Source organism: Chiloscyllium plagiosum, unplaced genomic scaffold, assembly GCF_037043375.1.
Source record: "Chiloscyllium plagiosum isolate Xiang-an unplaced genomic scaffold, Cpla_swu_hap1 HiC_scaffold_37, whole genome shotgun sequence".
In the NCBI taxonomy this organism is placed as follows: Eukaryota; Metazoa; Chordata; class Chondrichthyes; order Orectolobiformes; family Hemiscylliidae; genus Chiloscyllium; species Chiloscyllium plagiosum.
This window is the reverse complement of record NW_028270175.1, coordinates 7192737-7209591: the sequence shown is the minus strand read 5'-3', so window position 1 is coordinate 7209591 and position 16855 is coordinate 7192737. Positions and strand designations below refer to the sequence as shown.

The following is a 16855-nucleotide window of genomic DNA, read 5'->3' as shown; positions in this document are numbered from 1 at the left end:
TACCAGGCTGTGGGAGGGTGGTATAGAGTGTACCGGGCAGTAGGAGGCTGGTATGGGGTGTACCAGGCTGTGAGAGACTGGTATAGAGTGTACCAGGCTGTGGGAGGCTGTTGTAGAGTGTACCAGGCTGTTGGAGTGTGGTACAGTGTGTACCAGGCTGTGGGAGAGTGGTGTAGAGGATACCAGGCTGAGTGAAGCTGGAATAGGGTGTACCAGGCTGTGGGAGGCTGGTATAGGATGTACCAGGCTGTGGGAGGGTGGTATAGCGTGTACCAGGCTGTGAGAGGCTGGTATAGAGTGTACCAGGCTGAGTGAAGCTGGAATAGGGTGTACCAGGCTGTGAGAGGCTGGTATAGGGTGTACCAGGCTGTGGGAGGCTGGTATAGAGTGTACCAGGCTGTGAGTGAGTGAGTGATGCAGCCGGATAGCCCAGTACTGACTCTCACACTGAGCTGTGGGCGCTGTCGAGCTTTGTTGCTGACTAACGCGAACTGCACATTTCAGCACTTCCGTTTCTCAAGACACCGACCTCCATTTTTTTGCACTTTATTCCTTTTATTTGTTATTTGAAGAAGCGGCAGCATTGACGATGTACTTTCGGTTCGTTTCCCGGAGTGGAAAGTGAAAGGGGAGCGGTGCCTGGAGCTCTCGCTGGGAGGTGGGAATCTCCCTGTCTCTCTGTTTACTGGCAGCTTGTCCATCCTCAATAACTCGGTACCAGAACCCTCAGTGCCTGCATGATGTGGAAATGTATCATATATTGACAGAAAATCTCTATTTGATTGTGTTTAGCTTTGTATCAATACTTTAACCATAAATAAAACAAAGAGAATAGTGTTTATTATCAAGGGTTGTTTTCCTGGTGGGATAACGTTATTTTTCTGTGAATCACAATTCCTTTAAAATGACTCTCTTCAACAGGAGCTGAGTCAGAAACTCGATGCACGGACATGGAATGGTATCAGCCATGGGAGTGTCTAGAGCACTGAGTGAGTATTGACCCAGTCAGGACTGTTGTGGTGGGATCACATTTTAGTTCATTGTGTATCTGCTAGCATCCCTGATCAAAGGGCCGACTGGCCTAACTCAGCTCCTGTGTCTCATGCTCTGCTGTATAAACTAAAAGGGGTTGTGCGATCTTGCCTTGAAATCATCCTTGCAGTGACAGATTTGAAAACAAAAGCATTGCCTTGGAATTAATTAGTTCACTCCAGAATGTGAATGTTTGCAGTGTATTTTAAAAGGATTAGAAACTGTACCCTTGATCTGTCTGGGAAGGATGTGTGTGTAGGTGGGTGTTAAAGCTCGTGAGAAACACTTAATAACAATCCACGCACACTCATGGGGTGGCCCACTTTTACCGAAACAGCATGTTTTAAATATTTTTCTTTTGTTATTTTAGAGGTGAATGAGATGAGGGAGCTCTTGTTTAATTCCTGATGGGAAGCGCTTCAACATGTTAACCTTCAATTGTGCAGATAATTTTTTAAAAAGCAGAGTAACTCTCTATTCCCAGTATACCAAGGGAGCTATTTGCTGGATAAACTCTGCTCTTAAACTGGTATCATGTACATTGTTTCCTCAGGATGTTATATGTAAATATCCAATCAGCTAGGCACAGGGAACTATTTCATAACAAGGTACAGTTCACCAATAATGTATAAAGGTTAATTTCTTGTATGAAAATGCATATAGAACATGTACTGTCAAGTTTACAGTATTCAGTCCCACAAGTAGGAAGAGAGAGGAAGCGAAGTGAATAGGGCTCTTCTTCTGAGGACAGATATTCTGTGATTGGAGACAGTCCAGAGAAGGTTCACTGGGTTCATCCTGGGTATGGAGGGATTGTCTTATAGAGTCATAGAGATGTACAGCATGGAAACAGACCCTTCGGTCCAACCTGTCCATGCCGACCACATATCCCAACCCAATCTAGTGTCACCTGCCAGCACCCGGCCCAAATCCCTCCAAACCCTTCCTATTCATATACCCATCCAAATGCCTCTTAGATATTGCAATTGTACCAGCCTCCACCACATCGTCTGGCAGATCATTCCATACACGTACCACCCTCTGCGTAAAAAAGTTGTCACTTAGGTCTCTTTTATATCTTTCCCCTCTCACCCTAAACCTATGCCCTCTAGTTCTGGACTCCCTGACCCCAGGGAAAAGACTTTGTCTATTTATACTATCCATGCCCCTCATAATTTTGTAAACCTCTATAAGGTCACCCCTCAGCCTCCAACGCTCCAGGGAAAACAGCCCCAGCCTGTTCTGCCTCTCCCTATAGCTCAAATCCTGCAACCCTGGCAACATCCTTGTAAATCTTTTCTGAACCCTTTCAAGTTTCACAACATCTTTCCGATAGGTGGGAGACCAGAATTGCACACAATATTCCAACAGTGGCCTAACCAATGTCCTGTACAGCCGCAACATGAGCTCCCAACTCCTGTACTCAATACTCTGACCAATAAAGGAAAGCATACCAAACGCCTTCTTCACCATCCTATCTACCTGCGACTCCACTTTCACGGAGCTATGAACCTGTACTCCAAGGTCTCTTTGTTCAGCAGCACTCCCTAGGACCTTACCATTAAGTGTATAAGTCCTGCTACGATTTGCTTTCCCAAAATGCAGCACCTCGCATTTATCTGAATTAAACTCCATCTGCCACTTCTCAGCCCATTGGCCCATCTGGTCCAGATCCTGTTATAATCAGAGGTAACCCTCTTTGCTGTCCACTACACCTCCAATTTTGGTATCATCTGCAAACTTATTAATTGTACCTCTTATGCTCACATCCAAATCATTTATGTAAATGACAAAAAGTAGAGGACCCAGGACCGATCCTTGTGGCACTCCACTGGTCACAGGCCTCCAGTCTGAAAACAACCCTCCACCACCACCTTCTGTCTTCTACTTTGAGCCAGTTCTGTATCAAATTGGCCAGTTCTCCCTGTATTCCATGAGATCTAACCTTGCTAATCAGTCTCCCATGGGGAACCTTGTCGAACACCTTACTGAAGTCCATATAGATCACATCTACTGCTCTGCCCTCATCAATCCTCTTTGTTACTTCTTCTTTGAGGAAAGTTTGACTACATTGGGTCTGTGTTCATTAGGATAAAGAAATATGAAAGGTGATTTAATTGAAACTTACAAGATTCTTAAAGGGAACAAAAACTGAAAACTGCAGATGCTGTAAATCAGAAACAAAAACAGAAATTGCTGGCGACATCTCTGGAGGGAAATCAGACATCATGTTTCAGGTCGAGTGACCCTTCCTCAAACTCTTAAAGGACTTCACAGGGTAGATGCAGGGAGGTAGAGGGTGATGTGAAATGCTCACAGGGTAGATGCAGTGAGGTTGCGGGTGATGTGAGATATTCACAGGGTAGATGCTGTGAGATTGCGGGTGATGTGAGATGCTCACAGAGTAGTTGCAGAGAGGTTACGGGTGATGTGAGATATTCACAGGGTAGATGCAGGGAAATTGCGGGTGATGTGAGATATTCACAGGGTAGATGCAGAGAGGTTGCGGGTGATGTGAGATATTCACAGGGTAGATGCAGAGTGGTTACGGGTGATGTGAAATATTCACAGGGTAGATGCAGAGTGGTTACGGGTGATGTAAGATATTCACAAGGCAGATGCAGAGAGGTTGCGGGTGATGTGAGATATTCATAGGGTAGATGCAGAGAGGTTACGGGTGATGTGAAATATTCACAGGGTAGATGCAGGGAGGTTGCGTGTGATGTGAGATATTCACAGGGTAGATACTGGGAGGTTGCGGGTGATGTGAGATGCTCACAGAGAGGTTGCGGGTGATGTAAGATATTCACAGGGTAGATGCAGAGTGGTTACGGGTGATGTGAGATATTCACAGGGTAGATGCAGGGAGGTTGCGGGTGATGTGAGATCCTCACTGGGTAGATGCAGAGAGATTGCGGGTGATGTGAGATCCTCACTGGGTAGATGCAGAGAGATTGCGGGTGATGTGAGATGCTCACAGAGTAGATGCAGAGAGATTGCGGGTGATGTGAGATATTCACAGGGTAGATGCAGGGAGGTAGAGGGTGATGTGAGATATTCACAGGGTAGATGCAGGGAGGTAGAGGGTGATGTGAGATGCTCACAGGGTAGATGCAGGGAGGTTGCGGGTGATGTGAGATGCTCACAGGGTAGATGCAGGGAGGTTGCGGGTGATGTGAGATATTCACAGGGTAGATGCAGGGAGGTTGCTGGTGATGTGAGATATTCACAGGGTAGATGCAGGGAGGTTGCTGGTGATGTGAGATGCTCACAGAGTAGATGCAGAGAGATTGCGGGTGATGTGAGATGCTCACAGAGTAGATGCAGAGAGATTGCGGGTGATGTGAGATATTCACAGGGTAGATGCAGAGAGATTGCGGGTGATGTGAGATATTCACAGGGTAGATGCAGGGAGGTAGAGGGTGATGTGAGATGCTCACAGGGTAGATGCAGGGAGGTTGCGGGTGATGTGAGATATTCACAGGGTAGATGCAGAGAGATTGCGGGTGATGTGAGATATTCACAGGGTAGATGCAGAGAGATTGCGGGTGATGTGAGATATTCACAGGGTAGATGCAGGGAGGTAGAGGGTGATGTGAGATGCTCACAGGGTAGATGCAGGGAGGTAGAGGGTGATGTGAGATGCTCACAGAGTAGATGAAGAGAGATTGCGGGTGATGTGAGATATTCACAGGGTAGATGCAGGGAGGTAGAGGGTGATGTGAGATGCTCACAGGGTAGATGCAGAGAGATTGCGGGTGATGTGAGATGCTCACAGAGTAGATGCAGGGAGGTTGCTGGTGATGTGAGATGCTCACAGGGTAGATGCAGAGAGATTGCGGGTGATGTGAGATGCTCACAGGGTAGATGCAGAGAGATTGCGGGTGATGTGAGATGCTCACAGAGTAGATGCAGGGAGGTTGCGGGTGATGTGAGATGCTCACAGGGTAGATGCAGGGAGGTTGCGGGTGATGTGAGATGCTCACTTGGTAGATGCAGAGAGATTGCGGGTGATGTGAGATGCTCACTGGGTAGATGCAGAGAGATTGCGGGTGATGTGAGATGGTCACAGGGTAGATGCAGGGAGGTAGAGGGTGATGTGAGATGCTCACTGGGTAGATACTGGGAGGTAGAGGGTGATGTGAGATGCTCACAGGGTAGATGCAGTGAGGTAGAGGGTGATGTGAGATGCTCACTGAGTAGATGCAGTGAGGTAGAGGGTGATGTGAGACGCCCACAGGGTAGATGCAGGGAGGTTGCGGGTGATGTGAGACGCCCACAGGGTAGATGCAGGGAGGTTGCGGGTGATGTGAGATGCTCACAGGGTAGATGCAGTGAGGTAGAGGGTGATGTGAGACGCCCACAGGGTAGATGCAGGGAGGTTGCGGGTGATGTGAGATGCTCACAGGGTAGATGCAGTGAGGTAGAGGGTGATGTGAGACGCCCACAGGGTAGATGCAGGGAGGTTGCGGGTGATGTGAGATGCTCACAGGGTAGATGCAGTGAGGTAGAGGGTGATGTGAGACGCCCACAGGGTAGATGCAGTGAGGTAGAGGGTGATGTGAGACGCCCACAGGGTAGATGCAGGGAGGTTGCGGGTGATGTGAGATGCTCACTGGGTAGATGCAGAGAGATTGCGGGTGATGTGAGATGCTCACTGGGTAGATGCAGAGAGATTGCGGGTGATGTGAGATGGTCACAGGGTAGATGCAGAGAGGTAGAGGGTGATGTGAGATGCTCACTGGGTAGATACTGGGAGGTAGAGGGTGATGTGAGATGCTCACAGGGTAGATGCAGTGAGGTAGAGGGTGATGTGAGACGCCCACAGGGTAGATGCAGGGAGGTTGCGGGTGATGTGAGATGCTCACAGGGTAGATGCAGGGAGGTTGCGGGTGATGTGAGACGCCCACAGGGTAGATACTGGGAGGTTGCGGGTGATGTTCTCTGTAAGCAGCACTGTGTTCTGTGTGCGCATGGCAATCAGAGTCAGAATACCGATTGTAGTATTGCCCTCTGGTTCTGGAGATCGTTGTTGTGTATGGGTCTTGGTGACTGGGGAAGAGATTAGAGGGAGTGCTGTTGGGAGAGTGTAGGCTCCCTGTGGCATAACCTCAAAGTAAGGAGTCACACGTCTAAGAAGGAGATAAGGAGCAATTCTCTCTCACAGGGCTGTGAATGTGTGGAATCTTTTACTACAGAGGACTGGATTGTGATCGATTTGTATTCAGTAAGGGAATCAAGGGTTGGGTGGAATTGGTTATGAGATCAGCCATGATCTTATTGAATGTTCAGGTAGACTTGATGGGCTGAATGGTTACTTTGGCTCTTATGTCTTACCTCCTTCCTCAGAATATTAGGCTTCAAAGGAAAGCTTCTACAGCCGTTCGGCTTCTGTTCAGGCTCCTTCCACAGACTCTTGTTCCTTCTTTCCCTGGGTGCAGAAACTATATTCAAGTGAAGTTTAGAATTATTCCTGTTTTCTTGTTAATGCTTTATTATAGAAGGGAGCATTTCATTAAACAGGCCCTTGGGATTGTATCAGTGTATTCTGCAGTGTGCAGTACTCCCATATTAAAGCAAAGCACCATAAATAGTTACAAATATGATGGTTTTATGTAAATAGTGTTAGAATCTTGTTGCTCATATTGCTTTTTAAAGAGATGTGCCCAGTGGTATGATTGATTGTTTGTCTTCAAGGGAAAACTATACATTTCTGCTTCCTGGAGGACCATTACAAGATAGTTTATTAGGGTTGTAAAAAATCCACAATTTGTTCTTATTGTTCATTTGTGGCATTGCTGGCTGACTCATCATTCATTGACCATTCATAATTGCCCAGAGAGCAGATAAGAGGCTAGATTAGAGTGATGCTAGAAAAGCACAGCGGGGCAGGCAACATCCGAGGAGCAGGAAAATCGATGTTTCGGGCAAAAGCCCTTCATCAGAATTGAAGGCAGGTAAAAGTCAACCATGTTGCTGTGAGTCTGGAGTCAGACCAGGTTAGGATTGCAAGTTTCCTTCCCTGAAGGGCATTTTGTTTCATGATATTTTAGGTTTCTTTTTAACCTGCAGGTTATTTCCATCGGTTTAAGGTGTTTGAATAAATTTGACTCAATTTTTAGCTGTAAATTACAATGGATCTTCAGTAATGTTTTGGGATTTTTAATCCATGACATTTTCCATGAATCATGATCCACTATGTGATACTTTGGAATCATACCCATTTTGATTTTGATACTTTTGATGGAGGAGGGATAATGCCAGACTAATAATCCAAAGACCCTGGCAAATGCCCTTAGTTCACATCTCACCTCATCATCTGGTAGAATTTAAATCCAACTGATCAAGTCTGGAATTGAAAGGTAATCTCAGTATAGGTGACCATGACAATTATAATCAATTATTGTAAAGGAAAAACCCATCATGTTCTCAAATGCCCTTTTGCAAAGGATGTCTGCTGTCCTTACCAGGTGTATAAGTGACTCCAGGCAAAACAACAATGTGATCTGCCCATAACTGCCCTCTGCCAAGGTCTGGCAAGCCTCTCGGTTCAAGGGCAATTAGGGATGGACAACAAATTCTGGACTTGCCAGCAATGGCTTTGTCACATGAAAGTATAAAAAATCAATATAAAGTATGATGTTGATAGCAAACTCATCCTTTTAAGCATCCAATAGAAGGGGGTTGGTTAGCTCAGTTGACTGGACAGCTCTTTTGCAATGGATAGTGATGCCAGTTCCCATACCAGCTGAGGTTACCATGAAGGACTCCTCTTCTCAACCTCTTCCCTCGCCTGAGGCATGGTGACCCCCAGGTTAAAGCACCACCGGCCATCTCTCTCTGATGAGCACCCCTAAGGTCTGGGAGATCTATGGAGCTTTATTTCATTTGGTTGATATACTTAACAAATTTTTTTCTCCATCTGACATTGTTCTGAAAACGGCAAAGATTATTTTTAACTACTTGGGCAAACTACGCATCATCTGATATTTGAAAACTAAGTGTTTAATTTGTCCATGCTCCTCAGAACAAAGTGGTATAGATTAGGTTATTTGATTTAAATAGACATATAAGATAGGATCCCATTATTGAGCCAATTGCAGTGAGGCTGTTAAACCCCTTCAACTTCAGATCTGAAAATTATTTTATTAATTTGTGATATATTTGGAGAATGTTTTCTACACTTGATTGTCACAGTCAAACGCAACACTCTCTTGTATAGATTCCTTAGGTACAACATTGTTAACCTTTGACACGTTTATATTCAGAATGTTTACTGATTCATTTTGGGCTTGTTTCATAAAGTCTTGGTTCTTTTTCAGAGATTTCAGGAGGAATATTGTATAATTACATTTCAAGAAGTAAATGTAATGAGGACCATGTTGCAAAAATAATACAATAATATTATGAACTTGTATGCTTCTGCGTACTGGAAGCTAAATATATTGATACACAGGGCCCTGTTCATTGGAAACCTAAAGAACATGTACACATATTGCGCCTGTTTCAACTCAACAAAGTAGGTATCAGCCATTCAGTGGATCACTCCTCATGGCAATGTCTTAGCCAATTAGAATAAACATGCTTGGTTTAAATTTAAATAAAGTTTTGCAGTTAACTATCAGTCATCATCTTACTGGTGCATTCTCCCTTGCAATACCTCTACTAACCAGAGTTCACTTGCCAACCTATCATCATTCCCTTCTCATTCAGTATAAAATGTTGTTCCATTTTACATTTGTGTAATTGTGAATGTGCAAATGAATGCAAGATGTAAAGTTTAGACAAAATGTGCCCCTTTACAGAAATACTGAAGCTCTGCATTATAAATGACTTTTCCATTGTAAACATTACATTTTAGTTTTAATTCATTAGGGGACATGGGCATCACTGGATGGCCGGCATTTATTACCCGTCCCTAGATGCCTTTGAGAACTGAGTGGCTTGCTCAGCCATTTCAGAGGGTAGTTGAGAGTCAACCACATTGCTGTAGGTCTGGAATCACATGTAGGACAGATCGCGTAAGGATGGCAGATTTCCTTCCCTGAAGGACATTAGTGAACCAGGTGTGTATTGCCAACAATCAATTCTTGGTCATCATTAGACTCCTTATTCCAGACATTTTTAAAAAATGAATTCAAATTCCACAATGACAGGATTTGAACCTGGGTCCCAGACCATTAACTGAGTTTCTGGATTACTAGTCTAATGATAATACCAATGGACAACTGTCTCCCCTTACTATGCTGCAACTATACAAAACTCCAAAACTTGATATCTTTTGCAAGCTGCAAATAAATGTTTGATTATCTATGTTTTTCTTAAAAAAATTGAAATATAAAGAAAATGGGTTAGTATTGTTTTATACATCATTATTCATGTGATGAAATAGGCAGGAAATGACTTGAGATTTACAAAATTTTTATTATAAAGCTACATTGCAGCAAAATAATTCAATTTCCACTTTTCCCCTTTGGATCTTTTCCCTGCCTAGAAACCAGCACCACACAGGGGAAGAAATCAGCCTTTTTTCTTTTCAAACTCACTATCAAATTGTCAAAATGTCCCAACTGGCAATGAACAAACAACAAACACTAAGAGAAAGTGAGGACTGCAAATCTGGAGAGTCAGAGTCGAAAAGTGTGCCTGTTGCTAAGATATTTATATAATCAATAGTCACAGGTGAGGTGCCGGAAGACTGGAGGTTGGCTAACATGGTGCCACTGTTTAAGAAAGGGTGATAAGGACAAGCCAGGGAACTATAGACCAGTGAGCCTGACGTCGGTGGTGGGCAAGTTGTTGGAGGGAATCCTGAGGGACAGGATGTACATGTATTTGGAAAGGCAAGGACTGATTAGGGATTGTCAGCATGGCTTTGTGCATGGGAAATCATGTCTCGCAAACTGGATTGAGTTTTTTTGAAGAAGTAACAAAGTAGATGTGATCTATATGGAGGAGAAAGTGAGGACTGCAGATGTTGGAGATCAGAGCTGGCAGCATCCAAGGAGCAGGATAATCGACGTTTCGGGCATGAGCTCTTCTTCAGGAATGTGGAAAGTGTGTCCAACAGGCTAAGATAAAAGGTAGGGAGGAGGGACTTGGGGGAGAGGAGCAGGAGAATCGACGTTTCGGGCATGAGCCCTATATGGACTATATGGATCTATATGAACTTCAGTAAGGCATTCGACAAGGTTCCCTTGGGAGACTGGTTGGCAAGGTTAGAGCTCAAAGAATACAGGGAGAACTAGCCATTTGGATACAGAACTGGCTTCAAGGTAGAAGATAGAGGGTGGTGGTGGAGGGTTGTCTTTCAGACTGGAGGCCTGTGACCAGTGGAGTGCCACAAGGATCGGTGCTGGGTCCTCAAATTTTCGTCATTTATATAAATGATTTGGATGCGAGCATAAGAGGTACAGTTTTTAAGTTTGCAGATGACACCAAAATTGGAGGTGTGGTGGATAGTGAAAAAGGTTACCTCAGATTACAACAGGATTTTGATCAGATGGGCCAATGGGCTGAGAAATGGCAAATGGAGTTTAATTCAGATAAATGCATTGTGCTGCATTTTGGGAAAGCAAATCATGGCAGGGCTTATACATTTAATGGTAAGGTCCTCAGGGGTGTTGCTGAACAAAGAGACCTTGGAGTGCAGGTTCATAGCTCCGTGAAAGTGGAGTCGCAGGTAGATAGGATGGTGAAGAAGGCGTTTGGTATGCTTTCCTTTATTGATCAAAGGATTGGGAAGTCATGTTGCAGCTGTACAGGACATTGGTGAGGCCACTGTTGGAATATTGCATGCAGTTCTGGTCTCCTTCCTATCGGAAAAATATTGTGAAACTTAAAAGGGTTCAGAAAATATTTACAAGGATGTTGCCAGAGTTGGAGGATTTGAGCTAGAGGGAGAGGCTGGACAAGCTGGGGCTGTTTTCCCTGGAGCGTCGGAGGCTGAGGGGTGACCTTACAGAGGTTTACAAAATTATGAGGGGCATGGATAGGATAAATAGACAAAGTCTTTTCCCTGGTGTCAGGGAGTCCAGAACAAGAGGGCATAGGTTTAGGGTGAGAGGGGAAAGATATAAAAGAGACCTAAGTGGCAACTTTTTCACGCACAGGGTGGTACATGTTTGGAATGAGCTGTCAGAGGAAGTGGTGGAGGCTGGTACAATTGCAGCATTTAAAAGGCATTTGGATGGGTATATGAATAGAGCTGAAAATGTGTTGCTGGAAAAGCGCAGCAGGCCAGGCAGCATCCAAGGTGCAGGAGAATCGATGTTTTGGGCATAAGTCCTTCTTCAGGAATGAGGAGAGTGTGCCAAGCAGGCTAAGATAAAAGGTAGGGAGGAGGGACTTTGGGTAGGGGTGTTGGAAATGCGATGGGTGGAAGGAGGTTAAGGTGAGGGTGATAGGCCGGAGTGGGGGTGGGGGCGGAGAGGTCAGGAAGAAGATTGCAGGTTAGGAAGGTGATGCTGAGTTCGAGGGTTGGGACTGAGACAAGGTGGAGGGAGGGGAAATGAGGAAACTGGAGAAATCTGAGTTCATCCCTTGTGGTTGGAGGGTTCCTAGGCGGAAGATGAGGCGCTCTTCCTCCAGCCGTCATGTTGCTATGGTCTGGCGATGGAGGAGTCCAAGCACCTGTATGTCCTTGGTGAAGTGGTAGGGGGAGTTGAAGTGTTGAGCCACGGGGTGGTTGGGTTGGTTTGTCCGGGTGTCCCAGAGGTGTTCTCTGAAATGTTCCGCAAGTAGGCGGCCTGTCTCCCCAATATAGAGGAGGCCACATCGGGTGCAGCAGATGCAGTAAATGATGTGTGTGGAGGTGCAGGTGAATTTGTGGCGGGTATAGAAGGATCCCTTGAGGCCTTGGAGGGAAGTAAGGGGGGAGGTGTGGGCGCAAGTTTTGCATTTCTTGCGGTTGCAGGGGAAAGTGCCGGGAATGGAGGTTGGGTTGGTGGGGGGTGTGGACCTGACGAGGGAGTCACGGAGGGAGTGGTCTTTTCCGAACACTGATAGGGGAGGGGAGGGAAATATATCCCTGGTGGTGGGGTCCATTTGGAGGTGGCGGAAATGACGACGGATGATATGATGTATATGGAGGTTGGTGGGGTGATAGGTGAGGACCAGTGGGGTTCTGTCCTGGTGGCGATTGGAGGGGCTGGGCTCAAGGGCGGAGGAGCGGGAAGTAGAGGAGATGCGGTGGAGAGCATCATCGAGCACGTCTGGTGGGAAATTGTGGTTTTTGAAGAAGGAGGCCATCTGGGTTGTACGGTATTGGAACAGGTTCTCCTGGGAGCAGATGCAGGGGAGACGAAGGAATTGGAAATATGGGATGGAGTTTTTACAGGGGGCAGGGTGGGAGGAGGTGTAGTCTAGGTAGCTGTGGGAATCGGTCGGTTTATAATAAATGTCCGTGTTGATTCGGTCGCCCGAGATAGAAATGGAGAGGTCTCGGAAGGGGAGGGAGGAGTCTGAGACGGTCCGGGTAAATTTCAGGTCGGGGTGGAAGGTGTTGGTAAAGTGGATGAACTGTTCAACCTCCTCATGGGAGCATGAGGCAGCGCCGATACAGTCATTGATGTAGCGGAGGAAAAGGTGGGGGGTGGTGCCAGTGTAGCTGCAGAGGATGGACTGTTCCACATATCCTACGAAGAGGCAGGCATAGCTGGGGCCCATGCGGGTGCCCATGGCTACTCCTTTGGTTTGGAGGAAGTGGGAGGATTGGAAAGAGAAGTTGTTCAGAGTGAGGACCAGTTCAGTCAGTCGAAAGAGGGTGTCAGTGGAAGGGTACTGGTTGGTACGACGGGAAAGGAAGAAGCGGAGGGCTTTGAGTCCTTCGTGATGGGGGATGGAGGTGTACAGAGACTGGGTGTCCATGGTGAAGATAAGGTGTTGGGGACCGGGGAAGCAAAAATCATGGAGGAGGTGGAGGGCGTAGGTGGTGTCCCGAATGTAGGTGGGGAGTTCTTGGACTAAGGGGGACAGGACCATGTCGAGGTATGCAGAGATGAGTTCGGTGGGGCAGGAGCAGGCTGAGACAATGGGTCGGCCGGGGCAGTAAGGTTTGTGGATTTTGGGCAGGAGGTAGAAACGGGCGGTGCGGGGTTGTGGGATTATGAGGTTGGAGGCGGTGGATGGAAGATCTCCTGAGGTGATGAGGTTATGGATGGTCTGGGAGATGATGGTTTGGTGGAGGGAGGTGGGGTCATGGTCAAGGTGGCAGTAGGAGGAGGTGTCCGCGAGCTGGCGTTTGGCCTCAGCGGTGTAAAGGTCGATGCACCAAACTACTACCGCGCCGCCCTTCTCTGCCGGTTTGATGGTGAGGTTGGAGTTGGAACGGAGGGAGTGGAGGGCTGCACGTTCCGAGGGTGAGAGGTTGGAGTGGGTGAGAGGGGTAGAGAGGTTGAGGCGGTTAATGTCGCAGCGGCAACCCAACCACCCCGTGGCTCAACACTTCAACTCCCCCTCCCACTCCACCAAGGACATGCAGGTGCTTGGACTCCTCCATCGCCAGACCATAGCAACACGACGGTTGGAGGAAGAGCGCCTCATCTTCCGCCTAGGAACCCTCCAACCACAAGGGATGAACTCAGATTTCTCCAGTTTCCTCATTTCCCCTCCCTCCACCTTGTCTCAGTCCCAACCCTCGAACTCAGCACCACCCTCCTAACCTGCAATCTTCTTCCTGACCTCTCCGCCCCCACCCCCACTCCGGCCTATCACCCTCACCTTATCACCCTCACCTTAACCTTCTTCCACCTATCGCATTTCCAACGCCCCTCCCCCAAGTCCCTCCTCCCTACCTTTTATCTTAGCCTGCTTGGCACACTTTCCTCATTCCTGAAGAAGGGCTCATGCCCGAAAAGTCGATTCTCTTGCTCCTTGGATGCTGCCTGACCAGCTACGCTTTTCCAGCAACACATTTTCAGCTGTGATCTCCAGCATCTGCAGTCCTCACTTTCTCCTGGGTATATGAATAGGAAGGTTTGGAAGGATATGGGCTGGGTGCTGGCATGTGGGACTAGGTTGGGTTGGGATATCTGGTCAGCATGGACTGGTTAGACCAAAGGATCTGTTTCCATACTGTACATCTCGATGACTCTGTAAGAGTGGTGCTGGAAAAGCAGCATGCAAGGAGCAGAAGAGTTGACATTTCGGGCATAAGCCCTTAATCAGGAATGTGGAGAGGGAAGGGGGCTGAGAGATAAATGGAGGTGGGGCTGGGGCTGTGGGTGAGGTAGCTGGGAAGGCAGTCAGTGGATGCAGGTGGGGAGTAATTGTGATAGGTTGGCGGGGAGGTGGAGCAGGTGAGGAGTAATTGTGATAGGTTGGCGGGGAGGTGGAACGAATAAGTAGGAAGGAAGATGGACAGGTAGGATAGGTCAAGAGGGCAGTGCTAAGTTGGAGGGTTGGATCTGGGGTTAGGTGGGGGGAGGAGAGGGGAAATTTCGAAACTATTGAGGTCGATGTGGTTGAAGGTTCCCGAGGTCGAATATGAGGCGTTCTTCCTCCAGTTGGCAGTGGCTTGGATTTGGCAGCAGAGGAGGCCCAGGACTTGCATGTCCTTCACAGAGTGGGAGGGGGAGTTGAAGTGGTCAGCCACAGGGCAGTGAGTTTGTTTCGTGCGGGTCTCCACCAGAGATGTTCCCTGAAATGCTTCACAAATTGGCGTCCTGTCTCCCTGATGAAGAGGAGACCACATCGAGAGCAACGGGCACAGAAGATGAGGTGTTCAGATGTGCATTCAATGGTAGTTTCATGGTTAACATTCCTGAGGCTAGCTTTCAGGAAATTGAATATAAATATAAATATAAATTCCACAAGTTGCCCTGATGGTGTTTGAATCCATTTCTCCAAGGTATTAACCTGAGTTTCTAAACAACTAGGCTATTGACCTTATCATACTGCCACCATCTCCCCTCAAGGTGAGAGAGATAATCTCTTAAACCAAACCATGAGCGAGTGAGTCAGTAAAATTATCAAAATCTTTAATCAACCCCATTCCATATAATACAGATGTAACAACAGACATTTGGCATTGTTATTGTTTGACAGCAGTAGATAGCATCACTAACAGGCAAATCAGTAACATTTCTTTCACATTTTGTGTTCTTAATATCTCACTGTGCAATGTATCTCACCAGCTGAATTCAGCTGTGTTCTCCTGGCTGAGGAAGAGATGCATCCAGAGAATAATGAATGCTGCAGTAAAGGTTCATCACTGGATCTTGTTATTCTAAAAGCTAACTGCTGGCCTTGCCTACATAATAGTGACTGAAGGTTGGGATGTAGTTTGCAACCTCTTTTTACATCAAAGAAATAGGTTTGGAAGCCCTAATCAGTCGTAGAGTCATACAGCATGGAAATAAACCCTTCAGTCTAATGAGCCCATGTCGAACATAATCCCAAACTCAATTAGTCCCACCTGCCCCCTCCTGGCCCATATCCCTCTGAACCTTTCCTATTCATGTACTTAGCCAGGTGTCATTTAACTATTATAACTGTGCCCACATCCTATACAACAAAATATAATGGGTGACACAGTGGCTCAGTAGTTAGCACTGCTGCCTCACAGCGTCAGGGACCCAGGTTTGATACCAGCCTCAGGCAACTGTCTGTGTGGAGTTTGCACATTCTCCTTGTGTCTGCGTGGGGTTCCTCCAGGTGCTCCAGTTTCCTCCCACAGTCCAAAGATGTGCAGGTTAGATGAATTGGCCATGCTAAATTGCCCCTAGTGTTCAGGGATGTGTAGGTTAGATGCATTAGTCAAGGGTAAAATGTTGAGGTGGGATATTCTTTGGAGGGTCGGTGTCGACTTGTTGGGCCAAATAGCCTGTTTCTACACTGTAGGGATTCTATGATTCTATACTACCATTGGAAAGTGTAACTGGGACATAGGTTTTGTACACTTCAACACCTTGAAATAATGAGAAAAAAAGATCAAGTTACCAGACAGAAAAATAAGTGATTATCTTATCTGATCATCTGTCTGGTGTCTGAAACATGAATACTTGAAATCAAACTGAGATATTTTGAATTTGCCTACTTCCAAGTGAATGGTATCCTTTTCCTTAACTGTTTCAAGAATATATTTAACGCTCTCAAGAAGAGTGAAAACGAACCAGTTATAAAGTATGTTTCTGTAATTAAATCATTATTAAGTTTCATCTTTATGTTGGGATTTGCTCGTTCAACTGATTTTTAAGAATGGTTTGACTTAGAGAGGTTAAGTTGCAAATATATTTCTGTTAACAAAGATATAACTTCAGACTAAATCAAAGTTGAGGTGGTTTTTCCACTTATCTGGAATAAAGACAATGAATTTAAGCAGTTAAAGAAAATAATTTTCTTTTAATGCAAATTTAATTGTTAAAAGTCAGTCTGGATTGATTTGTGTCCCACCAGTTGACTGCATTGTATTTATTCTTCAGGAGATACAAAGTAAGAGAGGGAATGAATAATGAACAGTAATGAAGAAATTTTAATCATAAATATTCAGTTGGAATGAGTGGCCACTGCCAAGTACTCTGACGTACAGAGGATAGATCCGGGAAACAGCGACTTAGCTTATTCTCCAGAAAATCAGATAATTAATGAGTTTGAGCTAGTTTTTTTTATCAAGGCAATTAAAAGGATGTTCTGCTCCCTCTTTACGTTCTGTTCATTGCAAAAGAAATAAACATTTTAAAAATGTAAAATTTTATTCTAGTGTAAAACACACCCCTTCTCGTGATGCTGGCAGAGATTTTTTGCAGTTCTGATTGTCCCCAGGTTTTGAAATGGTGATCACCTGAAACTTTTAAATTAGACTTCCCACTGCTTCACATAAAGT

General features: G+C 46.0%; 1 protein-coding gene across 8 annotated transcripts in view; it reads left to right on the top strand.

The window, feature by feature from the left end:
* The first annotated feature begins 507 nt into the window (after positions 1-507).
* pik3cd (phosphatidylinositol-4,5-bisphosphate 3-kinase, catalytic subunit delta) overlaps positions 508-16855 on the top strand; it is a 235114-nt gene continuing 218766 nt past the window's right edge. For 6 of the 8 annotated variants that reach the window (XR_015753428.1, XM_087980282.1, XM_087980285.1 and 3 more), the window contains exons 1-2: positions 509-658; positions 922-989. The gene's annotated coding sequence lies outside the window, so the exon portion shown is untranslated. Of the gene's footprint in view, positions 715-921; positions 990-16855 lie in introns of all 8 variants that reach the window. The other 2 variants (XM_087980286.1, XM_087980281.1) reach the window with 2 other exon arrangements.